Source organism: Dysidea avara, chromosome 12 (assembly GCF_963678975.1).
Source record: "Dysidea avara chromosome 12, odDysAvar1.4, whole genome shotgun sequence".
In the NCBI taxonomy this organism is placed as follows: Eukaryota; Metazoa; Porifera; class Demospongiae; order Dictyoceratida; family Dysideidae; genus Dysidea; species Dysidea avara.
The window spans coordinates 16590549-16613596 of NC_089283.1; the positions used below are offsets into that span (position 1 = coordinate 16590549).

Here is a 23048-nt window from a genome sequence, read left to right on the forward strand (position 1 = left end):
GCTTGTATTCGAATAATTACCAGTATTCAAATACTAGCTCAACCAAGCGATTTGAATGTTTGTTTCGGCTCCAGTTGATATATGATGTTTTGTGAATTGGTACATTTCATCGAAACTTGAGGTAATATATATACCTGAATATTATGTGCTTGTAGATTCTCCCTTTTAACTTAGTACTTTATCATATCACATTTTGACACAATTATTTTGTTGTTTGTCATTCAGTTCTGAAATAAACTTGTAAGTTCAATGTTAGTAATGGTAGTGACACAGCATAAGTTGTTGTTCCTCTTCATAAGCTCCTAATTTTATGACAGTTTTTCAGCCCCATAGCAGCTAGTATTGAACCGATAGATATTACTGAGTGTGTCGTTGTTGTTGTTGTTGTCCTACAGATCAGTTTGGACTGGGAGAAGATAAATGCAAAGATTGCAATGGAAGCAGAAAAAGAGTCAGAGAAAACTTGAACTTTTAACTTTGAAACTTTTCATAATCATCAACATACATCACTTATGTATAGTGTCTAGTAGTCTACTGAATATAATTTGCTCCTATACAGTGGATCCTTGTTTTTCCAAGCCCCAGTGTTCTCAGGCAATGGTAAAAGTGTTCTGATAAGTGAATTATTCAGAAGCCCATATGTTACACATTACAGACTAAGGTCTGTTGGAATACTCTAATAGGACATACAGTGTACTCAAACTGGAGAACACACAAAGGTGATGATTAATGTTGTAGTTAATCAATATCAGCTGATTGAATGACCTATGTAGGTTGTGGTAGGTTGAACAGCCATACAAAAGCTTACATAGCCTGGCTTGACAGGTTTTCATTCAAGGAGCATGTCAAAATTAAGAACTGGCCTTTACATTTTACAAGAAATTTAGCAGTGATATACCTCATTGCCTCTTTAATATGACCACCATATTTCAAGCATGGCTGACATGTATTCTAAAGGCCCCCACCATCATAGTTTCAGTCCATGTCAATTTCTAATACATCTAATTGTTCATCAATTTGTTGCTATCATTGTCTAGTTCATGCAACTCCCCAAGAACACATTTGCTATTGATGCTCACTGGAGTAGCTCAACAGCCAGACAACAAGTAGCTGGTGGTAAGAAGAGTTCAGAGTCTATGTTAGTGGTCACTAGTGATGGTGAATTGTGACATCCTTTATACATTGACGTGTAAGGATTATGGGTAAAAATATATTATCTGGTACCTATTGTCTCCTTGTATCATACCTCTGTTATTCATTTCTTTTTAACACCAATGTGAATTCTTTAAATTAATTGGTGTTTTCCATTAACCTTTGAAGTGGGTAATTATTTGGTTACTGAATGTTTTCATTATTTGTTGATATGAAATTAGCACATTCTATATGCTGATTGTACCATAACTTTCTGTTTTATTGTAGTGCAAATTTATCACCATACAGTACAATAGTACTGTACATGTATATTAAGGACATCGAAGGTTACTGTACATGTATATTAAGGACATCGAAGGTTTGGGGGCGATCTGTGGTATAATAACCCAAAAACCGCCACAATTTTTCCTCACAATGACATGACAGTATTGGTTGGATAAAACCAAGCCCAAAAGTGTCTTCAGATCGACCCGAAACGTTTGCGTCAAGTTACTACAGAATTTAGAAAAAAATTATTCAACAGAATTTTCTACTGCCTGTCTGCCTGCCTGCCTGCCTGCCTGCCTGCCTGCCTGCCTGCCTGCCTGCCTGCCTGCCTGCCTGCCTGCCTGCCTGCCTGCCTGCCTGCCTGCCTGCCTGCCTGCCTGCCTGCCTGCCTGCCTGCCTGCCTGCCTGCCTGCCTGCCTGCCTGCCTGCCTGCCTGCCTGCCTGCCTGCCTGCCTGCCTGCCTGCCTGCCTGCCTGCCTGACGTCTTCAGTCAAGCGTAGCGGAAAAGTGGCTACAGCTACAGCCCAAATTTTTTTCACAGAAACGTTTCTAGTTCACTTAAGAAAAAAACCTTTGGTATATTGATAAGCATACAATGCTTGTGCTATTGTGTTACCTTTTATCCTTCTTTGCCATGGCCATCAGTCAAGGTTCTACCGCTGAGTGTTAATAGACTACAGTATGGCTTCCATACCAGTGTATATTGCATCAAACTATTCGAATACACGTGGTCGCCAGTTACACCAAAAACACGCGTACGTGACTCACTGTTGATATCGATCACAGAGAGCAACTCTATATAGCAATGTGTAAGTCTATAGTTTATTTAGTAACAGTAGGTCATCCAGGTCCTGCTTTACAGATTATTCGGGTCTGACCTCATGTGCTAAATTAAATGTGGACATGTTACTACATGTCATAGCATAGCACTGCTTCTTTCGTGAGCCACGCCCACTTACATAAATTACTGTCTGTAGACATAATATGGTAGCCACGCCCATCCATCAGTCCGTATGTAAGCACGAATCCACGTCCATTATTGTCTGCAGGCTTATGTGGAGCCACGCCCACTGATCAGTTGTTATTGTATGAGTCATAATCTAGTACAATAGTGCTGTGAGTAACTCAGCAGATATTTAGTGGTCATGAGCTTGCAAACAAACAAGTATAAGAATGCACAGTAGGGATATTCACTTCTTATTGTTTTACAGTATTTGGACATTACGTACTATGATCCAGCTTGTTTCAGTACTTTTTATTGCAGCATTATACACTATCCCTAATCTACTTTAAAATTCCAATTTTTTTCTTATACTTGTTTTCATAAACATTGATCAGAATGTTTCATTGTACCTCTTTCTCACCAAGTGTTTTTCACCTAAAGCAATTGTACCTATTATAGGATGTATCAATGTTCTTGTGTAGTGTTATGTAGTTGTAACATTGAAACTCTAAATTATTGTTTATTCAGTTTTAGCAGTCTATAACCATCTTCATAATCCACTTAGGTCACAAATAAAACTTACATTATAAACTGTTTCAAACAAAGAATCAGAACACTATCCTATACATGGTATGCTTAATTTTTTTTCTGCCCTATGTTAATTAAGCTAAGTGAATGGATGGTGTTTTTTTTATTTCAAAAACATGGCCTTCTCTCCAGGTACATGATATGCTGTATCATTTCAAGTACTCCGTGGAATTGCTTTTGTTACTAAGGCCTTAAAGCTAAAGCCGTCAGTACAGGAAGTCAATCTTATAGTAATAAAACTGTTGAATGTAGAATAGATGTAGTCATAATACAAAGTGAATTGTGTGAATTTGTTCTTTCCATCTATGTATGTAGCCCCCAGGTATCTTGTAGTTGCTTTCACAGATCTCTGATGTCAGGCCTTTTTGTGATAATGTACCATGCAGTTTCTCACAATCATTGTCTCTTACAGGAAAGTTGATGTTCCTCTCCAAACTGGGTAGAGTTGAGAAGTCAGTTGAGGCTCACACTGGAGCTGTACTGGCAACAAGATGGTGTGAAGACTATACTGCTCTAGTATCTGGTGTGTGTGTATGTGTGTACATGAGTACAGTTGATTTCTGGTTGGTTGACTAGGGAAACAAAGCATTAAAAATCACGTCTGTGAAAGTAACCAATGAGATCTGTAGCCTTCAGTTTAAACTAGTTCCGTCCGCCTGGCATAAAATTTCATTGGTTATTGAACTGTTGGTTATTTGTACTCACGTGATATTCTTGCATTGGCCTACATGGACAACCAACCTAAAATAGACTGTATATGTGTAGTGTGTGTATGTTTCCTTTTGGGTGTGTGTATATTTGTGTAGTCCATGTGATATGTAACCTTTGTGACATTCTTGTGGTTTGTGTCTTTTGTGTAAAGTACCAATCAGGTGGTCATCTATCAAAAGTGAAAGCCAATACCTTCCTTTTTTGATAGACCAATAGGGTTTAATAACAGTGTGGGTATAATTGTGTGTGTCATTGAGCTTAGGCACGCATATACTGGAAGAATGTATGCTTATATATATAGGCGCTTGTTACGTGTATATATTAGAGCTGGAACAAAGGTTAAATTTTACATCATGATTTTATCCATGATATTTGCATGCTTCCAAAAAGCACATGACTTTGACTGATTGCACATGGCAGTATCCATGGTTACAAAGCTTTCGAGGGGTAAAACCACTTTAAGGTTACACCTCCAAAGGTTTCGAAGCCTCAAAATCTTTTTTCCAGCCCTAACACTTATATCATGTTTATTCATCTGTAACTTTCCCAGTTAAAATGCTTCATCGAGTAAGATTATTACTACCTGTAAATTGTGCACTTAAATGATTTAATAAGTACATGTTTTTTAGCAGGTCAAGTGCTACTTCAAATGAGCCAAATTCCCATTCATGAGATATTAAATGCAACCGGATCTGTAAGAATCCCACATGTTTGAGCATGTAGATTCTTTTATTATTACATTTAGATACATCAAGTAAAGTTTAGCCATAGAAGTAATAGAAGCAGGTTAGGTAGGAGCTACAGTGCTACAAAGTAGTAACAACAGAAAGGTAAATTGTACAGTAGTAATAAATACAGAATATAAACTACAAGTGTTTAATTCAATGGTTATAACTTACAGGCTGTATGAATGTAGTCTTACATGTTATGAAACAGAGAAAATTTATATGGAAATTTGTCAATTGAGTTTGCTGATCATTTCAATAGCCTTCTTGGGGTGCTTGTTACATATCAAAATATTACACTATCTACCAAATTCTATTGAGAGTTAAATCACTAAGTATTTCTCTCCTAAACCTTGCATCCAGATTAATTTTCCCACTGATTTGTTTAAAACCCTTTGGCCCCTAAGTTAATAATAAAAAGTGTCCCGTTAAATGCGAAAGCCACTATAGTGGCTCTTGTTACATGCATATGTTCAAACGTATATATCTCGTAAACTAAATATCCTATGAATATACGGTTTGAACCACATTACTCTACGGTTAATGGATATTATCCTCCAAACATTGTAGCACAATTGACTGTGATGTAAGCCGAATATGCATTTGAAAGAATTTTTGGTAGTAGTTTAACACAAACCATGAAGAAATAGGTGGTTCCTACATGGATTGATTTCAGAGGCACTTCTCTTACTGTACTGTTCTTTATTGGTAATGCTGTATAATGGATAGAACATAGCTACCTGAAACGAAGTGGAATGACCACTTAGTATATTTGGTAATCAGGATGCACGTTTACCATAGTGGTCACAGAGATGCTTCTTGTATTGCTCTTCATTTCTAATGCTGTTTAACAGGTGGAACCAAGCTGAAAATGAAATCAGATAGTCACATTGTTGTCCAGTAAATTATTCATAGTGAAGGTGTTTAATTACTTTTTATAGAACTTTGCGTGGGCGAGATCAAAGGAAAAAGTGTACTTTAAATTTCATAAAGTACACTCTCAGCCGGCCAACTGCTTCATCGACCACAAAGAGTGCTTTATTGCACCGCAAAGAGTGCTTTGTTCAATAAAGCACTCTTTGTGGTGCAATAAAGCACTCTTTGTGGGCAATAAAGCACAGTTGCCCACGTGCCTTAGTATAGGCTAATAGCCTACGGGGCTCGTGCCAGTATGACTAATCACCCAAGGCGGTGAAGGCTGATAGCCTCGCCGCGCTGAGTGATCAATCACCCCAGCCAATACGAGTTCCACCACTGGATTGCTTTTATAGACATACCTAAATGCTTCGATGATGGGTGGGAGAAGGTAACGTTACTGTTACGTTTGTTAATGTAAACGGACAAGTCCTGGAGATATCACGGAAATACTTCACCATGTGACTCACAATAGAATCGATTGTGGGTTGCGAGCAAAACCTGCCGAAAGACGCGATGAACGTCTACTATGCCAAACTATGGTGAAATACACGTGAGTTACTTTGTTAAACTAGTTTGTGTGCATTGAGGCTGCTAATAGTTCGTGCAACGCTTGTGAATTACGAGTCTTAGTGTATGGTGAAGCTACACGACTAGAAAGTTCCATAAATCATTTAAAGCATAGCCTTGCTCGTGCTATATGAAAAATAAAGTACTCGGCCGCGTGCCTCGTACTTTATTTTTCATATAGCACTCGCGGCTATGCTTTAACATATATTTATAATACACTTAGCTGGTGCTATTCTTTCCTATGATACAGTTTACCAGTCATTAGTTATGTTCTTGAAGTTAACAAACAAGTACAAAGATATTTTAGAAATATTACATTTGAGTTGGGGTCATAGAAATAAAAAGCCAAGTGAGGTCGAATAATATTACCATGATATCAATATTATCACATACAAGAGAGTGTAAATAAACATGAGATTAAATGTCCATTATATAACTACAGGTGTAGGTGTTTTCACTATAATTTGGATAATACATTATTGTTGCAGTCTCACGTGTCCTTATTCTCTTGAGCATAAATTATTGATAGAGTACATAATGACAATAGTACAAAACACATATTGTTACCCATAACTTGAACACTCATACAAGAAAGTAGGCACAAAGAAAGGTAAAAGGAACTTTAAATCATTCATTTGTCAATACAGTGTTCTATGTATAACTACTCATTATATAGAATGTTATGTAATACATTTGCTGTATTTGCTACAGTATAAAGCAAAATATTGGGCCTTAGTGACATCTTTTGATACAGTAGTCTATAACATTGGATGCATTTATTTTAAACTACACTTAATTGACTGAAGGGCATGAAACATTATGTATATGTTAAAGCATAGCCGCGAGTGCTATATAAAAAATTAAGTACGAGGCACGTGGCCGAGTAGTATCAATTGTGCTTTATTGCCCACAAAGAGTGCTTTATTGAGCGAATATAGCACTCTTTGCGATGCAATAAAGCACTTTTTGTGGTCGATGAAGCACTGATAGTCGGCTGAGAGTGTACTTTATGAAATTTAAAGTACATTTTTTCCTTTGATCTCGCCCACGCTAAGTTCTATAATGTCAGTTAATTAATAATTGTTAATTTGGTGAAATAATAAAGCTCCTAGTTTTGAGGGTACATTTTTGTACTCAAGTGATATCATTATGACACATATGTAATTGTTTTAAAACAATACTTTGGTGAGAAAATGACTAATCTTTGTAGTGACGTATTCTGTTAAGCCTTGCAATACACCCATGTATGTAAATACGTTGCTATTTCATATTTGTACAGTTGGAGAAGATGGTCAAGTTAAAGTGTGGTCACGTTCACTGATGTTGCGATCCACACTAGTCCAGAGCTCCAGTCCAGTTTACTCATGGTCACCAGACAGTTCACAGTTACTCTATACTAGTGGTAAACATCTGATAATTCAGTCACTACAACCATCTAGCAAGTCACTACAGTGGAAGGCTCATGATGGACTAATACTGGCTGTTGACTGGAGTTTGTTAGGCAACCTGATTATATCTGGTGGTGAAGATAGGAAGTATAGGGTGTGAAGATTGTGTACACGTGTGCGTGTGTGCGTGCGTGATCCATGAGCACAAAGTGTGTTTTCATGTTTACTTACTCATATTGTTAACCAGCTGTTAATGGGGACCTGGTGTTAATGGTCTACCTGTTGGGGGTACCCGATATTAGCAAACCCTTACAAAAATTTAGTCCTGGTACAGGCATGCAATTAGCTGTTTTTGTATGTTAGCAGGCCTGTAACCTGCTCTATTGTGTACAACAGGCTTATGTTGCATTTTATACAGGCCTGTATTATAAACTGGTAACAAGCCTGTAAAATAGTCAAATCCTGTGGCAGGCTTGTAAAGATTCATTCATTTTGAGGTGTGGATGTAACGTCCTGTACCAGGCCTGTGCTAACTGATACAGACCTGTAAACGCTGTTACATTTCGAATCCCATAATGAAAAGTTTACTTGTTAGTAAGATTATAAATACAAAATGAAACATTTAACATAATAGGAAGATGGAGTGGCAAGTTAGTCAGTATGGTGTAATATATAACTACTCAACACTGCAGGGAACTTGGAAATTTACAATGTGGACTAGTTAGTATAGTAACTAAACAATACAGTAACCAGTAGCAACAGTGGTTACCATAGCAACAAATCACATGTATGTATTCCAGGCCTGTTGTACAATTTTTTTTGCAGGATACCCTAGTCGTTGATTGTGACAGGCCTGTAAATTGAAATTGCATACCTTCCACAATACTATTACCATCCTGCTAGACAGGCCTGCCCCAGGAATGGTACAACAGTGTAATCTAGAATACAGTGCTGTGACAGGCCAGTGACATTATAACATTGACAGGCTTGCAGAAGGCTGGTAACAAGCAATAATTTTTATAATGGAATGCCAATTTTTCATGGCTCACATGGTCGGTGAGACTCTGGTTGCCGACACCTTCACCTGTGAAACATCCTGCAGAGTGTTCATTGTCCACACTGTCTAGTAGCACACTTTTATTTGTTCATTTTTTGTGTGTGTAGTGTGTGCTCATGTTACTGTGTACATACATGGATATTATATAAAGCAGTCTGTTATACATTACTGCTGTCTGTTATCTGGATCTGTTAGGTGTGGGACAGTTATGGTCGTAATTTGTACACATCTGGTCTCCATGACTCATCAATTGCATCCCTACCATGGGCTCCCAGTGGTGAGATGTTTGCTGTGGGAGCTTTTAACACCATCAGGTTGTGTGACCGTACTGGGGTGAGTAATATTGAGTATAGAGCAAACAACTGGATTGTATGTATGGTGTACCTTGATAATTAAGCATCTCTGTGATCCTTATTGTGTAGTTATTGAATTCTGTAACCTTCAGTGATTAAATTGTTCTTGTCATATTATGGGCACTTGAAGTTAATGCAATCTTAACAATGTTTATTTGGCCATATTGTTTTCCTAGTGGTCCTATAGTCTGGATAAACCAGATTCAGGTACACTGTTCTCTTTATCTTGGACTATGGATAGTACACAATTGGCTGCTGGGTGTGCTGATGGTAGAGTGATCTTTGCCCATGTGGTTGACAGGTAAGTTAGCTATCCATCTTTGTGTTTGTAATATGAGTAGCTCTGTGCATGTATGTAGTGTGTGTGTGTGTGTTTGTGTGTGTGTGTGTTTGTGTGTGTGTGTGTGTGTGTGTGTGTGTGTGTGTGTGTGTGTGTGTGTGTGTGTGTGTGTGTGTGTGTGTGTGTGTGTGTGTGTGTGTGTGTGTGTGTGTGTGAGCATGTGTGCGCGTGCGTGTTTGTCTTTTTTTTTTGCAGTGTTTTGATGATTTTTGAAAATAATAAAGTTTTAGTTATTATTAATAATAATAATAATCGTCCGCCCGCACTAGTTGAATGTTCTTTTGGGGACAGGAAACAAGGAATTAATAAATGTTGGTCTAAATTGAGACACGTGCAAAAGTATGTGCTACAAAAACTTTATATTGTTGCAGGCCTAATACAGTCATGTATGTGCTGCTTGTTGGCCTGTAAACTGCCTGCTACAGGCAGTAAGACAGGCCTGCTAAAGCTGTTATTCTAATATGAGTACAGACCTGTATGGATCACCTATAAATGTGCCACAAGCCTGTTGTAAACACTTACACATTTAATAAAATAGGTTACAAGCCTGTAACAGTCCTTTTCTCTCATGAACACAAATGTCAGTCCTGTGTGACTATCCAATATCATGAATCTTATATAATAAGTAATATAATTGTATGTTAGCATGCCTGTAACATGTGTGTATTGTAAACTGGTAATGATGAAGTGTTCAAGAGCTGTGGCAAGTGGGTTCAGGTCTGATACAGGCCTGTAACACCTCAATCCCACAATGAAACATAACACTTGTCCGTAACGTTATAATTGAAACCCTTATTAAATAGGAAGCTGGTGTAGTGTGCGAGTCAGCATGGTGTATGTGTTAACTGCTATACTGTACAGGGATATTGGAAACATGCTAAGTGGGCCATTAGTGACACTAATACAGTAACCAGTGGTAACAATAGTCACTATAGCAACCAGAGTACATGTATATACCAGTCCTGTAAGAAATTATTTTGCAGGATAGATTTATCATGTATCTAACAATGTAGTCCTGTTACATGCCTGACAAATACCACCATATTATTGTGACAGTATGTGATGTGCCTTGCTGCAAGCCTGTCTGACAATACTGTCACAGGCTTACTTCACTCCTAAATATTAGCAGGTAGGCTTTTCACAAGCCTGTGACTGGCATGTTATCTTATTATAAGTACCTCTACTTTACAGGCTTGTGCCAGGCCATTTACAGTAATGTTTAATTATAAAGGTCCATTATTAGATACTGTTCTTCCATACAAATAGGCCATGTACCAGCTTTCCACATTGCTCGCCATGTGCCAACTCATCATTTTGCTTATCAAGTAACACATGTATATTCTTATTCATCATCCACTTGTACATACAGTATCATGATCACCAAATTTTACTGTTCACTGTACGTACATGTACATGACGCTCATACTTCTTTTATCTTGTTCATAGAAGTTCAACTGTCAAATAGCACAATTAATGTTAGCTCAGGCCATCCCAACATGCTTAAGTATCTATCTAGTAAACAATCACCCAACTGTGTGCGTGCGTGCGTGCGTGTGTGTGTGTGTGTGTGTGTGTGTGTTTGTGTGTGTGTGCGTGTGTGTGTGCGTGCGTGGTGTGTGTGTGTGTGTGTGTGTGTGTGTGTGTGTGTGCGTGCGTGCGTGCGTGCGTGCGTGCGTGCGTGCGTGCGTGCGTGCGTGCGTGCGTGCGTGCGTGTGTGTGTGTACAATTTAGCAGTGTAATTCTTCCCTCATCCTACTAGGCAGTTGGAGTGGAAGAACTGGTGTGCTACAGTGAATGCTGACCATACTATAGATATGGTGGACATCTCAAATGAGTCGGCTGAACACTTATAGTTCCCTGACGAGCCTGTCTTGGTTGGGGTCACCTCTTAGTCACCACACCAACACAGTGTTACATCTACAAGTAAGAGTATTATGTTGTAATAGATGAGTTCCATGGTAACACATGCATTACCTGAATTGTTGCCACCTCACATGCGTAGATAAGGTATTGGAAAAACCCTGAATTTAAATGTAATATCTCATGACCCATACGTATGCGACCATCTCAGCAAAAACCCACCTAGTTTGCACAACTTCTGAATTTTTTCCTCAGCATTATCTCTAGTGTCCAAGGAAAGGATCATTAAAGTTTCATCCTGTATAGCGCTAGACAATAGGAAGAGCAAGGAAATCGATTTGTACAGTGGTTATATACTGAAAATAAACTACAGGTGTGTACATTGGCAGCCATAACTTCTGTTTGTATTAGTCTACAGTGTTGGGATTTGGCTAACATTTCACCATGGATAGGCAAACAACCAAGGTGTTTAGTTTTCACCCTGTAGTCACTTGTGTATATACGTATACCTGGGAAACATTGTGGCAGTACTGGACTAACCTGTTATGTACAAGATATACAATAATTGTGTTGTGTAGTTCTCGTAGCTGGAATACACCAGTGACTATGGATCTTAAAGGAGGTTTGGTGATACTTATTCAACAAGCAGAACGGTTAGTGTTCCACTACAAGTGCTAACATGTTACTACACACTTGCAGACATTTCCTGTTGGTGGATAGTGTGAGTGGCCTATAGTTGATCTCTTATGAGGTGTGGTGGATGAATAACATGTTATGAGGTTGAATTGTTTTGTGTTTACAGGGTCGTCACATTTGCTCCATCAAACAATTTGGTTTACTACCAGACTCACTCAACCCTCACACAGTGACTGTGTGTAATGAATGACACAGTGTGTATTCTGGATCAGAAGGATGAGAAAAGTTAGTTGTGTTATATCATCTGTACTAGTGTATTTAATAGTGTTAATTTGAGGGATCTATCCACTAATAAAAGACCTGATTGTATACTGTACGTAGCTACTCTATCAACTTACCTCCATTGCAATAACTTGGTCTCAAGTTAAAGCAGTTCTGTGCAATAAAATTGCTGGTCATGGAGCTCATATTTTGTAGTGAAATTTGTTACAATAAATGAGGCTATCCATTACATCCTTTCATAGTAGCATAACTCCTTCACATAATTTTGTTGCTAATTGAAACTGTTTGTCAAATAATTAATTTATTTTCACTGTGTTTATTCTATTGTGTAGTTGTTCACACGTTTGATGCCCTCACTGGTAAGTCACTGGGTACATCCTCCTCATCAGGGAAGTCACTAAAACACCACACTGAGTTGTTGACAATTGCACTTGATCATCGTGGTCCCCCAGCTACCTGACAACTGATACTACTGGATAAGAACCATGACCTCTACATCACACCTGTGAGCAGCTTTGGTAGATGACTAGTATTGGTTGGTTGATAACATTATTGTACACACTTGCACACCAGACAAACATCACAACAACCTTATAGCTAGTTGCCATTTTTGTACACTTGTGATCACCTCTGCAATTTACTTCCAAAATAATGCTTGCTAATCTACTCCTTGCTCACGAGTGATGGTCTAGGTACATACTTGAAAGTCTTACTTATTAAGCGGGGTGTATAATTAGTCACTGGTTTACAAATCTCTATTAATACAACTGGTAGACCAATGTGAGTAGAGCGATGACCTATGCGTACATCGATCACTACCAATTCACATGCGTACACACCCACACACACACATATTAGCTTATGAAATTCAGCAGCCAGGAATTACACCATAGAATTTTGCAAATGAATTTTGTTAGCTGTCTCAGAAATGAGTATCTGTCTCTTAGTTTAACTCTACTCATATGTATGTATGGTGAAAATATGTTAAATTGTATACAATTCTCTACTAGGATCAATGGTCAGTAGTGTGGCTTGGAATGATCAGAGTAACATACTGGCAGGCATGCAGGATGGTAGGTTCACAGTCTGGTACCACCCCACTGTGGTGTACACTGACAAAGATCTTCTGACTGGGACCATAAGAGGAGGAAAGTAAGAGAATGAAATGTGGCTCATAGTTTTTGAGTACTTTTGTTTTAGTGAGTTTGTTAAGAATCCACAAATAGTTCAGTTCCTTGGGAACCAGTGTACCCTTCGTCGCACAGATGGTGCCTTGATCACAACCAGGTAATGTATAGTATCATGTGTGTATGTGCTATATATTTAATAGTGAATGTTGTATATTTCACAGTATTTCACCATTTCCTGGACTGCTTCATGAATATGCTAATTCATCCAAGTGGAATGAAGCTATTCGGCTTTGTAGATTTGTGAAGGTATGGTGATTATCTTTATACAATTTTATGTATTGTTGTTATATTAATTAGGATGAGGCACTATGGGCATGTCTTGCTGGGATGGCATGTGCTTCTCGTGACTTGGCCACTGCTGAAATAGCATATGCACAGAGTTGGGGTAGTTACTTCACAAAAGTAGCTAGTTACTAGTTACACGTTACTTTTATCCCATGTAACTTAGTTACAGTTACTTTTCAAAAGGTAACTAAGTACTCTAGTTACTAGTTACTTTTGTAGTATAAATTATGACTTGTTTTTAGCTTTTGTAACATGAATTTTGCTCAGAAATGTATCATTAAGGGATGCAATACATATGTGCACTTAAAATAACAATTCTGTTGTTCTTTCAGGTCAGTTTTAATTAATGCTACGTCTGTTACTCAAGCTGAATCATAGAGAACAGTACACAGAATGTGCCTACTTAATGTGGCTGTATATGGCACAAAAATTTGAAGTGCTCTTGCTTTTAAAACATAATTATTTATAGTTACAAATGTAACTATTGTAACTAGTTACCATTGTAACTTAGTTACTTTTCAGACAATTACTCCTAGTTACAAGTTACTAGTTACAAAGCAAGTAACTAGTTATATTACTAGTTACTTTAAAAGTAATCCGTTACGTAACTTAGTTACAAAAGTAACTAGTTACCCCCAACTCTGATTGCATATTATATTTCTTTGTGTCCACAGCCTTAAACTGTCACATGTGAAACTACCACCTTATCACATGACATGATTGCGTTGTTGGACAATGTGCAAATCTTGGTTATAAGTAAGAAGCTGGTGAATAAGCTTCATTCACAATCAGTAGGCTTCATTACTTCGTTGTGGCTAGGCATTACTCAGTGGATTACTAACGAGATTAGTAACTTCATTACTTGTAGTAATAATATTATGTAATATTAGATTTGTTACAGTAACTATATTACTTAGGTAACATGTTATATTTGTAAGTAAAGTAACTTGAGTTATATTACCTGTTTTTATAGCGTATTTCGTTATATCAAGACACACGGTAGTGTGTCGTGCGGCCCAAGAAGCCGGCGCGCAACCCCGTGAGTATATTGACAGGAAGAAAGAAAACGCAATTTTCGCACCTCCGTAGCTCTGTGCTGCCTTGATGAAACAAGACAAATTTTGCTGTGTACATTCCCTCCAACTTCAGTACTCCACATTCCAAATTTGAGCGAAATCGCTTCAGGCATTCCTGAGATATGCAACTTCAAAAATTGGCTTAGTTTCTTCGTTTTTTTTTTTCTTCTTATTTTTTTTCCTCTTTTCGCACACTTACAAAAACTGCTATAAAACGCGAACGCGTTATCCGATTGCCTTGAAATTTGGCACACAGAAGGGGGGTATAAAGGCGCATTTGTGTACCAACGTTGGCTGGAATACCATAAACAGGCAAAGAGATATGAGCGATTATGCACGAAAAATAACACCAATATGTTGTCACGCCTACAGGGTAAACCGCGTATGGGAAGAAGCTGAAAATCGGTGGGTGAATAGGTTAACTATTGAACCTCAAACCTTTTGTGGTTTGAAAGAAATCGAGCTAAAAACCAGGAAGATACAGCGAAAAAATCAACAATGTGTAACAATTATGCAATCGAGATTAGCAAATTTTTTATTATTATTATTATTATTATTATGCTTGCCACGCCTACCAGATAAACCACTTGGGGTAATGCTTTGAAAATCGCTGTACAGATGGAGTTATTATCTTAGAAAGGCTCTTCAATGGTATAGAAAAATCAGACTTAAAGCCACGGAGTTATAACACGAAATCCTCTCATGACTACTCTAATAGAGTTATAACACGAGTTATAACACGAAGTTACGAAGTTACGGAGTTATAACACGAAATCCTCTCATGACTACTCTAATAGAGCAGTCATCCTAATAGAGCAGTCACCCTGAACAGAATTCAAGAGATCAGTTAGAAATAAGTAACCTGTATAGAGATCAGCTACAAACAAATCACCCTGTAGAGAGTTCAGCTACAAACAATTCACCCTGTTCAGACATCAGTTAGAAGAAGTTTTCTTGTAGAGAGTTCAGTTACAAACAAATCACCCTGTTGAAAGATCAGCTAGAAGATGTCACCTTATAGATAGTTCAGTTACAAAGAAACCACCATGTAGAGAATTCAGCTACAAACTAGTGACCCTGTAGATACATCAGCTAGAAGAAGTTACCTTGTAGAGAGTTCAGCTACAAAGAAACCATTCTGTAAAGAGCTCAGCTGCAAACAAATCACCTATACAGAATTCAGCTACAAACAAATCACCCTGTAGAGAGATCAGCTAGAAGAAGTTACCTTGTAGATAGTTCAGCTACAAACAAATCATCCTGTAGAGAGATCAGCTAGAAGAAGTTACCTTGTAGATAGTTCAGCTACAAACAATTCACCCTGTACAGAGCTCAGTTAAAAGAGGTTTCCTTGTAGATAGTTCAGCTACAGACAAATCACCCTGTAGAGAGATCAGTTAGAAGAAGTTACCTTGTAGATCGTTCAGCTACAAACAATTCACCCTGTAAAGAGATCAGCTAGAAGAAGTTACCTTGTAGAGAGTTCAGCTACAAATAAACCATCATGTAGAGAATTCAGCTGCAAACAAATCATGTGAAGAGAGTTCAGCTACAAACAAATCTCCCTGTAGAGAGATCAGCTAGAAGAAGTTTCCTTGTAGAGAGTTCTGCTACAAACAAATCACCCTGTAGAAAGATCAGCTAGAAGAAATCACCTTGTAGAGAGTTCAGCTTCAAAGAAGCAATCATGTGAGAGTTCAGGTACAAACAAATTGTCCTGTAGAGAGATCAGCTAGAAGAAGTTACCTTGTAGAGAGTTCAGCTACAAAGAAACCATCATGTAGATAGTTCAGGTACAAACAAATCACCCTGTAGAAAGATCAGCTATAGAAGAAATCACCTTGTAGAGAGTTCAGCTACAAAGAAACTATCATGTAGAGAGTTCAACTACAAACAAATCACCCTGTAGAAAGATCAGCTATAGAAGAAATCACCTTGTAGAGAGTTCAGCTACAAAGAAACCATCATGTAGAGAGTTCAGCTACAAACAAATCGGCCTGTAGAGAGATCAGCTAGAAGAAATTACCTTGTAGAGAGTTCAGCTACAAAAAAACCATCATATAGAGAGTTCAGCTGCAAACAAATCACCTGTAGAGAGTTAAGCTACAAACAAATCTCCCTGTAGAGAGATCAGCTAGAAGAAGTCACCTTGCAGGGAGTTCAGTTACAAAGAAATAAACCATGTAGAGAGTTCAGCTGCAAACAAATCACCTGTAGAGAGTTTAGCTAGAAACAAGTCACCCTGTAGAGAGATCAGCTAGAAACAAGTCACCTTGTAGAGAGTTCAGCTAGAAGAAGTCACATTGTAGAGCTACAAAGAAACTACCATGTAGAGTTCAGCTGCAAACAAATCACCCTGTAGAGAACTCAGCTACAAACAAATCACCCTGTAGAAAGATTAGCTAGAAGAAGTTACCTTATAGGGAGTTCAGCTATGAACAGATCACCCTGTAGAGAGTTCAGCTACAAACAAATCACCCTGTAGAGAGTTCAGTTACAAAGAAACCACCATGTAGAGAGTTCAGCTGCAAAAAAATCAATCACTCTGTTGAGAGTTCAGCTAGAAGAAGTCACCTTGTAGAGAGTTAAGCTGCAAATAAATCACCCTGTAGAGAATTCAGCTACAAACAAATCACCCTTTAGAAAGATCAGCTAGAAGAAGTTACCTTGTAGAGAGTTCAGCTACAAAGAAACCACCATGTAGAGAGTTCAGCTGCAAACAAATCACCTATAGAGAGCTCAGCTAGAAACAAGTCACCCTGTAGAGAGATCAGCTAAAAACAAGACACCCTGTAGAGAGTTCAGCTAGAAGAAGTCACATTGTAGAGAGTTCAGCTACAAAGAAACTACCACGCAGAGAGTTCAGCTGCAAACAAATCATCCTGTAGAGAGTTCAGCTAGAAGAAGTCACCTTTTAGAGAGTTCAGCTACAAAGCAACCACCATGTAAAGAGTTCAGCTGCAAAAAACTCAATCACCTTGTAGAAAGATCGGCTAGAAGAAGTTACCTTGTAGAGAGTTCAGCTACAAAGAAACCACCATGTAAAGAGTTCAGCTGCAAACAAATCACCTATAGAGAGTTCAGCTAGAAACAAGTCACCCTGTAGAGAGTTCAGCTAGAAGAAGTCACATTGTAGAGAGTTCAGCTACAATGAAACTCCCATGTAGAGAGTTCAGCTGCAAACAAATCACCCTGTAGAGAACTCAGCTACAAACAAATATGCAGTGTAAAAAGATCAGCTAGAAGAAGTTACCTTGTAGAGAGTTCAGCTACAACGAAACCACCATGTAGAGAGTTCAGCTACAAACAAATCACCTGTAGAGAGTTCAGCTAGAAACAAGTCACCCTGTAGAGAAATCAGCTAGAAACAAGTCACCTTGTAGAGAGTTCAGCTAGAAGAAGTCACGTTGTAGAGAGTTCAGCTACAAAGAAACCACCATTTAGAGAGTTCAGCTGCAAACAAATCACCCAGTAGAAAGTTCAGCTATGAGCAGATCACCCTGTTGAGAGTTCAGTTAGAAACAAGGAATCCTGTAGAGAGATCACCTAGAAATATCGCCTTGTAAAGAGTTCAGCTACAAACAAATCACCATGTAGAGAGATCAGCTAGAAGAAGTCACCTTGTAGAGAGTTCAGCTATAAAGAAACCACCATGTAGAGAATTCAGCTGCAAACAAACACCCTGTAGAGAACTCAGCTACAAACAAATCGCCCTGTAGAAAGATCAGCTAGAAGAAGTTACCTTGTAGGGATTTCAGCTACAAACAAATCACCCTGTAGAGAGTTCAGCTACAAAGAAACCATTCTGTAAAGAGCTCAGCTGCAAACAAATCACTTGTACAGAATTCAGCTACAAACAAATCATCCTGTGGAGAGATCAGCTAGAAGAAATTACCTTGTAGATAATTCAGCTACAAACAAATCACCCTGTAGAAAGATCAGTTAAAAGAAGTTACCTTGGAGAAAGTTCAGCTACAAAGAAACCATTTTGTAAAGAGCTCAACTGCAAACAAATCACCTGTACAGAATTCAAATACGAACAAATCACCCTGTAGAGAGATCAGCTATAAGAAGTTACCTTGTAGATAGTTCAGCTACAAACAAATCTCCCTGTAGAGAGATCAGCTAGAAGAAATTACCTTGTAGAGAGTTCAGCTACAAAGAAACCACCATGTAGAGAGTTCAGCTGCAAAGAAATCACCCTGTAGAAAATTCTGCCAGAAACAAATTTCCCTGTAGAAAGATCAGTTAGAAGAAGTTACCTTTTAGAGAGTTCAGCTACAAAGAAACCATTCTGTAAAGAGCTCAGCTGCAAACAAATCACCTATACAGAATTCAGCTACAAACACATCACCCTGTAGAGAGATCAGCTAGAAGAAGTTACCTTGTAGATCGTTCAGCTACAAACAATTCACCCTGTAGAGAGAGCAATTAGAAGAAGTCACCTTGTAGAGTGTTCAGTTACAAAGAAACCACCATGGAGATTTCTGTAATCAATATAATATTATGTGACCGGATTTGCGAAAAAGGGTCTTCCACACACATCCAATTCCATAAACGTTGGAGACCATAACTCAGTGTTCAAGTAACATATTAACCTGAACATTTCACCACGTACTCAGCTATAGTGGTGCTCACCACTGTCCAAAATTCAAGGCAATAGCTCTTTCCAATCTGAAGTTATCAATTGTCAAAGTTGGCAAATTGGATGTGTGTGGAAGACCCCTTTTCGCAAATCCGGTCACATATGTATTATACAGTATAATATAATTTGTACATTTACTAATAAAATATTTAAAGTACATCTACTTCATCTTTTCTTCTTCCTGTAGTAAAGAAAAAAACATAGGTTAAAAAAGTCCCAAAGCTGGCCATAGGCCGGCTTTGGGGTATATAATACAAAAAGAAATGAAATCTAATCCAAAACAGCCAAGCTGTAAAAAAAGTGTGCGGCCCTCAGAAAGGCTATGGTGAAAAAAGATGTGAAATCCAAGGTGGCGGCCAAGAAATGGCTGTGATGGTAGGTTAATGGTAAACATTTTAATAATGACAATTTAGGTAAATTTTGTGAAGTGGCACAAAAATTCACCTGAATTGTCGTTATTAAAATTTTTACCATTAACCTACCATCACAGCCATTTCTTGGCCGCCACTTTGGATTTCACATCTTTTTTCACCATAGCCTTTCTGAGGGCCGCACACTTTTTTTACAGCTTGGCTGTTTTGGATTAGATTACTTAATTACCACAAAAGTAATAATATTATGTAACACATTACTCCCAACACTGGAAATCTTTCTAATTTCCTTTAGGTGGATAAAGTGTATCATTTAAGGAAGATCAAGGAGCTGTCTGGTCAAGAAAAAAGAAATGCTGAATTGGCATTATTTTGTAGGCAACCTCTCCAGGTAGAATCCATATATATTCAGGCTGGTATGATATTCCGAGCCATAGAACTGAATATGACTTGGGAAAGGTGTGTAGTGTGTGTGTTTGTTGGTACGTATCATTTGATACTTTAGTGGTAGTACTGTATTGCCCCATGGCTTTGCCCACACTGATCAACATGGTTAAAGTGGCCACAACTACTTGAAAATGACCAGTGAACTTTGGAGTAACACAATTGGTATAAAAATTGAGATGTCTGTGCTTAGTTAAAAGCAAAAATCAAAGGTTTGGCCCACCACTAAGCAGTTAGTACTGTTTCGGTCTTCTTTGCCTGATTTAAGTTAAAAATCTGTCCTCGATCAACAAGAATGCCATTAGTTCACTTGAAGGAAGGCTCCTCTCAGAAAAGGTAACCATTTGAATGTGGACCATATCAACTTGTAGGTCAATAAAATAACTTTCCATGCTTCTAGAATTTACAGAGTTCTCAAGGATATCTTCTTCTTGTTAAGTATTACACAAGTTACACCCCTAGCTGTGTTTAAACTGTAGCATGGTGAAGGAACATTGTACCATTTTGGTCAACATTCTGATAACCAAATTGCAAGCCCATGTGACCTTCTGTATACAAGTTATTGATTGATGAATATCATTAGCCACTAGAGTGGTTGTACGTTTTGTATTTTAAAGACCGAATTAAAAAAAAAGATGTAGTGTGTCCACCTGCTTGCCCTAATCTTTCTTTCTCCTAGCCTACCTGATCACAGACTAAAGACTGGAGACTAAACAATACATTACACAATCCTATTTACACCACAATAATTCAGTCTGTTATGTACTTTTGGGTTTTGACTTGGTATAGTACAGTATGTGTATTGTATTACAGTGAATGTATCATTCTATGCAGGGCATTGGAACTTGCAATAAAACACAAACACATGTGGATACAGTGTTGGCATTTCGACACAGACACCTTGAAGAAATAGGGTGGAAAGAAAACTTAACAAAATTTCAGCAGTATAGTGAAAAGGTTTGTTGATTTAGATATCAAATTGAATAGTTTGAGTAGTACAACAATTCAAATTTGGATTTATGTGGTTTGACTTGTATTTCCTTATTTAAATTTTAACAGTAATAATTTTTCAATGCGCTAGATACACCTTTCACGAGACATACAGAAATACATTTATTACACTTATCTAAATTTTTGGCAAACACCAAAATGTACTGCAATTATTTAAAGACTTAATTGCTTTATATTCAAACAGTTACTAGTATTCAAATACTAGCTCAACCAAGCAAATCAAATATTTGTTTCAGCTCTAGTTGATATTTATGATGTTTTGTGAATTGTACTGTACATTTCATCAAAACTTGAAGTACATAGTATACCTGAGTATGTCATGTCATGTATATATATTATATTTTAATATGTTTGTAGATTTGCTGTATTGATAACTTTTCACTTATGGTACTTTAACATATCCATACTTGACACAATTATTTTGCTACTTGTAAGTTAATAGTTTCATGTTAGTAATGGTGGTGAAGTACAAGTTGTTGCTCCTCTTCATAAGCTCCTAATTTTATGACAGTTCACTTCTTAGCACTATTTCACACACACACACGCACACACGCACGCACGCACGCACGCACGTACACACACACACACACATGCAGCTAGTATTGAATCAATTGATATTACTGAGTGTGTTGTTGTTGTTGCTGTCCTACAGATCAGTTTGGACTGGGAGAAGATAAATGCAAAGATTGCAATGGAAGCAGAAAAAGAGTCAGAGAAAACTTGAACTTTTAACTTTGAAACTTTTCATAATCATCAACTTACATCACTTATGTATAGTGTCTAATAGTCTACTGAATATACTTTGCTCCTATACAGTGGATCCTTGTTTTTCCAAGCCCCAGTGTTCTCAGGCAATGGTAAAAGTGTTCAGATAAGTGAACTGTTCAGATAACTGAAGCTCATACATTACAAAGCTCTGTTGGAATACTCTAATAGTAGGCATTCCAGTATCTGAGACAGTCTAATAAAAAAATCTCCGTATATTCCCCAATAGAACCCTGGCACAAAATAACAACTCGTGTTTAACTTGGGATTGCTCTGTCGTCCAAGCTCCATTGAGGATGAAAATCGCTGTGGGGTTTGTCCACACGCTGATCATCATGAAAATCTTAGTTTTATCGTGCGCATTACATATAAGTAAGTTTTGTGTTGTTTTGTAATCTTTTCAAGCCTTGTAATGTATGTAGAATACTTTAAAACTTTAAAAAACGTACTGTCGGGTGGAAGGTAGTCACTGGTGCTTACTTTAAAGTGTGTAGTTACTTCGCTCTGGTTAGCAATTTTCAGCTCCAGAACAATTTTCTGATGGCTGTGTCATTAGCTCAAAAGTATAAACCACTTCAAAGTCAACATAACAATGCCATAATTGAAACCACAACTCCACCTTACGTATTGTTGCATCATTGTGGCACCTCTACTTTAGTTGTTTACCTTTATAAGTTGTTAATTTGATGTTTTTGCTTACTTGACAGCCTCTTGCCTATGGGTATACACCATTGTATTGAGAAGTGTGTAGTACGTAGGTGAAACATAATTATTTAATTTGCTCACCATAAAGCATACAAAGATTGCTGAGATCTGATACAATCTGAAGTTACTCTCATTACATGTACAAACTTGCAGCTAGAAGCAACTGCAGTTTCAAGATAGTCCAGATTGATAGATGGCTTCCTGATTTAATTGTGACATTTTCCCCTTTAAAATGTAAGTGGAGCCCCAGAGAAAAAATGTACCTTTTTTCAGTGTTTAAGCACTGTGCATGCCAAAAGTAGTTAATACCAACCCAACAAACTATATATTTTCTGAGATCGGCAATCAATACTCTATCTATTGAGCATATAAAAAGCCCATTTTTCCAAAATTTAAAAATCAGGCTGGAATACTTAATAGGATATACAGTGCATGTACTCAAAATACTCTAATAGAGTGGTCATTCTGTATTTGGATAATTGATGGTCTACTGTATATAATAAGGATAGCAGAACTAGGTAGGCTTGTCTACCCAGTATTTAGTGGCAACTATTTGGGCCATAGGAAGTATTCCAGCTACTCCAGATTCACCCGGATCACTTTTGGAAATAATTATATACCCAGGGGCGGATCCAGGGGGGGGGGGGCTTTGGGGGCTGAAGTCCCCTCCCCCCCCCCCCCCCCCCCCCTCATATTTAGGCTTTACTTGATCAATATGCTGAGTATTATAATGAAATTTTGTCTTAGCATAATTATATGATCACTAATA

The 23048-nt window shown here is 37.9% G+C and overlaps 1 pseudogene; it reads left to right on the plus strand.

Annotated features, from left to right (window-relative positions):
- Positions 1-127: 127 nt before the first annotated feature.
- Positions 128-21620, plus strand: LOC136239881 (intraflagellar transport protein 80 homolog; annotated as a pseudogene).
- The last annotated feature ends 1428 nt before the right edge of the window (positions 21621-23048 follow it).